Genomic DNA, 4831 nt, shown 5'->3' on the forward strand with positions numbered 1-4831 from the left:
AAAACTCCCTTGTCGAGCAAATAATGAAAAGCAAGGTAAATCGCATAGATATTCTGTTCGTCTAATTGAATTGCTCGTCTTGAAAGTAATGTATGCATAATGAATGTTCGTAGGCCAGGAGGCTAAGGACAATTACATCATGTGACATGATTAATGAATGCACTTAGGTCATGGAGCTAAGCATCATATATAGTGTAAAGAAACAATCTTGAACGTTTAGGTCTGGAAGCTAAGCACGTATATAGATGAAGTGATTACTGGGTATTGCATAATGAACGTAGCTTAGGTCAAGGAGCTAAGCACGATATGCTTTGTATGATCACAGATCATTGATATATAAATGTTGCTAAGCACATTATGCAATGCGTGAAACAATGAATATTGCTCAGGTCAGGAAGCTAAGCAAGTATACAATGTTTCTTCTAATGAATGTTGTCTTGAAAGAAAACATGTGCGGTAGGGAAACAAGATTTCATGATAAAGGGTTCCTAAGGGAAAGATGATATGGCTATGTATATGTGAAAGAAGTGTGTGAATGTGATACTAATACTGGCTGCAAAGGCTACGGTGATGGAAATAGATGTGAGAAGAGTCAAAGATGATGACTCTTTAGGCTGGGTAAGCTAAGTGCTGTGGGTTCAAGCCCCAAGTCTAGCTCTATATGGGTAGGGATAAGCATTGTAAATGACTCGATCATGTGTGGATATGAATATGAATGTGGCCGCACCTCGATCAGAGGTTGCCTACGTATCCGTTAGGAATTAGGCCGAACGTAGCTCTAATTGAACTTTGCACAAGTGTATGTACACCTCAAAGAGGTCTTTCAAGGGTTCTAATGTGGTTAAGCTGATGGTTTAAGGAAGAAAGGGGTAAAAGGCTCAAGACTCGAGAGAAGCCCCCAAGATATGCAATTATGTATTTGAAAATTTGGACTTTGCAAGTTTTATTTTTCATATTTTTTTTTCTTTGTTTTGAATTTCTTTTTTTTTCTTCCTTTTGAATCAGTGTAGGAAATCTCGGATCATGTAGTCCATCACTCACTTAGCATTCATGTTTCTCAGGCACGGTACCAAGCACTCGATGAGAGACGCAATTCGAGACGTGTTCGTATCCAAGACATTGGAACACTTGTCTTTAGACATTGTTTTTTATTTACTTATTCTTTTTTTTTTTTTTTGAACTTGCTTTCTGAATGTTACACAAATTGCACACTTTCCCATCCCAGGGTTAGGTGAATGTGTGTTGAATAAATAAGGCCAATCGTTAGACGGGGATCAAAGTGGTTGACGAATGAATGGATATGTGATTGAATGGTTAATAGGGAATGACAGAGTTGAAAAGGTGCCTCAAGTCATTGGTGTACCTTGTGTTTAGTTCGGTAATTGATTTTTTTTTATTTTTTATTTTTTATTTTTTGTGAAAATGATCAAGATGTAAAGAATACTCAATTTATTGATGAAAATCGTGAATAAGCTAACAAAATTATCAAATTACAGAAAGGGAAATCTATGCTAGACTTGAATTGGGGAAAGGAAAACTAATAAAAAGAAGAAATCATGAAATCTCGCGCAAAAGGCTTGTCGTGCGCCTTGTCTTCATTGCTGCTTGTCACTTCTTACCACCTGGAGGGACGGGAAGTTTGTTGGCATCTACTAAGTCTTGAATGGCGTCCTTCAAATTCCAACATTGTTCGGTAGAGTGACCCCTTCCTTGATGGTACTTACAATGGCATTGGGATTCTATTTAGCGCTCCTTTCTTTAGGTTTTGGCTCTAGAAATGGCCCAATAGGTGTGATTAAGCCTTGACCGTAGAGGCGATCATAGGCCACATCATAAGTTATTCCTAAAGGAGTGTAAGTTCTCCTTTTCTTGGGCAATGGAGCATCAAGAGCTAACACTTCATTGAGATCAACTTGGCTTATATTGTTGGTAGTATTTTTGTGCTTATAAGACGAAGAAGAAGGAAGGTCGTTCTTCTTGTTTTTCCAAGTGTTATTCCTGTTACTACCAGCAGTCTTTATTAGGTCATCCTTGATATTGATGCCGATATCATATACAACTTTAAAAGTGTTCAATTGAAGAAATTTGAGATGTTCCCTATACTTGTGAGTCGGATTTTGGATGAAGAGGCGAACTATCTCTCTTTCTTTGGGAGGATCTACCAAGAGTGAAGCCGTTCCCACCACCTGTTCAGATCAGCGGTGAAGCCTTCATTCTCTTTCTGTTTGAGAATGGAGAGTTCACGTTCAGAAGTTTTGGTTTGAATGTTACACTTGTAACGTTTCATGAAACTGTCGGGGACATCTTGCCAAGTCGCAGTACGCTTGGAATCTAGGGAATAAAACCATTGTAGGCAAGCATGCTCTAAGGAGAGACGGAACACCGTAGGGAAGAGTGTTACGTCCAATGCCTTAAGAGCCATGGTTGCAGAGAATGTCTTCAAATGGAATATTGGATTGTTAGTAGGCTTGAACTTTGGAATATCAGCAGTGGAGAACTTTTTAGGGAGCCTATCCTTCATATCCAAAGGAGTAGGAGGCTGTTCCACATAGGTGAAATCCTCAGAAATCTTGCTTATCTGTTCTTTCAATTTGTCAAGGGTAGCAACAGTGACCTTGTTTTGTTCCATGGTAGTGACCTTAGTGGTAAGAGTTTGCATCATGGAAGACAGTGCCTCGATGGATTTGTTGATGTTATCAATATCATCCTTAGTGGCCATTGGAACGATCTGAAAGTAGTTTTGAAGGTGATGAGTAATGTGGAGATGGAGAAGTTTTCTTTGAAAGCCTCTTAGAACCGTATTAATCTACCCCTACTCCTTGACCAAGTACTGTGAAATAAAATAATTCACTTAATTGTTTGACTCATTGCTCAAGATAGGAAAGGAAGGGGAAAAAATAGACATTTGAAAACAGGTGAGAAAAACTCCACTCATTTCTTATTATGACGAAAAAAAAGGGTGCATGAACCTAGTATACGATCATAAACGACATGGTGCACGACTCGAGTCGGAAAATAAAGAAAGTGTGTGGACTACTTGTGAGTGATTAAGTGATATTATAAGACTCATGGTATGATCGTATGGCTAGACATGTGAAAACTAACCACAATGACTGACGCGAGGATCAAATTAGCACAGAAGACTAAAAAAAACCTGACTGGACTTATTCCCTGGGCACCGTGACACGACGAACTGTACCGTGTCGCAGTACAATCTGCCGTGACACGACACTGATTGCCGTGACGCGGCACTGATTACCATGGCGCGGTTATCAGTTCCAGTTGTTTTTGTGTGTTTTTTTCCAATTTTATTTTATCTTAGTGTTTGCGCTGATTACTAAATGAGTATGGTCCATTGGCATTAGTAAGTCATAAAATAAACCACCATAGACAAAAACTCGTTAAGGTTAAGATCAAAGCGATCACATATAGGGCACGTAGACACAATGATGCAAAGAAGAGTTCGCAACCTAAGGTCAAGTTCTATGTTCCACTATGATCAAGTTTATTTGGTGTCAAAATGGTATCATGGTTAAGAGTTTGGACGCGTTAGCAAGGTAGCCTCCCTTGAGGGTGTATGCCAACGGGCGGCTCCGCAAGTTCATGATTAAATCGAAATTGACTACATGGTTTGGGTGAATTTAATAACTCAGATGAACCCTTATTGCCATGAGCGTTTTTGGGTTGATAGAGCTTAAATTCCCCGGGGCTAAGACGTATGTAGAACATACACGTTTTTTTTTTTTTTTAGAAAAAGTCGAAGGAAGCTGACTGTGATAAAAAAAAGCCACTAGAAAGATTTCAGGACTGCTGCGACACGGCAGGAAACACCGTGTCATGGTACAGAACGCCGCGTGACAGCATACTGCATCGTGACCCGGCAGTCATGCCGTGGCGCGGCAGTCAGGAAATCTGACGGGTGCCTGTTTTCTTCGTTTGCAATCAAGTTATTCAACTTTTCCTACGGGTAAACCTAAAATACGATGTTAAAACATTTATGCATATGCGAAAATGCCAATTTAATTACAAGAATATTTTTCAAGAATCTTTCAAGTCTCATCCACTCATCTTAATTAAAACCGATCACTCAAATCGATAAATAACAAAGAATCCTCCCTAGAGGAGTCGCCAAATTGTAGGCGTCGTTCGAAGTGTGCCTACGTTAAGCATGTGTGAATATGCTTGGCACTCATAGGAAGTGGGAATTGACATTATACGATTAGGGACAAGGAAAGTAGGGAGCCGCCAATAAGTTTTTAAGGAACTTGTAAACTGTTCACGGATCATAGAAGGCAACCACGATAAAGGGACAATGAAAGGCAACACCGATTGACCCGTGAATGTTACACCCCATTCATAATACATGAAATTACTAACTCCATATGGTTCGGAACCACGAAAAGGAGGATCGGGGATGATGGTACGAAGTGAGTCATGGAGTCACATTCGCCTGTATTGGCCTCTACTCGATTCTTATAGTGAAAATTGATTCTTGCGATCTTAAAGGCATGCAAACAAAGATTAAATTTGCTCCAAACTATAATTATGCTAAATTGGTTGAATATTAATGCACACACATAATTCTAAAATATTAGTGATCTCTTGATTAAACAACAAGATTAAAAAGGAACCTAAACCGGTCGTCCAAATTGTCTTATTAGGCGTGATTTTCGATTACATATTCCCTTGAAAAATGCAATATAGTGATCAACAAATATAGTAAAAATCAATATTAATATTGGAAGCAATTCAGCAATAAATTGTTAGTCAAATCAAATCATAATAAACCTAATCATGATACTAGCAATAAAAATAAAAATAAGAGTAATTA

This window comes from Chenopodium album, chromosome 11 (genome assembly GCF_948465745.1).
Source record: "Chenopodium album chromosome 11, dcCheAlbu1.1, whole genome shotgun sequence".
Classification (NCBI taxonomy): domain Eukaryota; kingdom Viridiplantae; phylum Streptophyta; class Magnoliopsida; order Caryophyllales; family Amaranthaceae; genus Chenopodium; species Chenopodium album.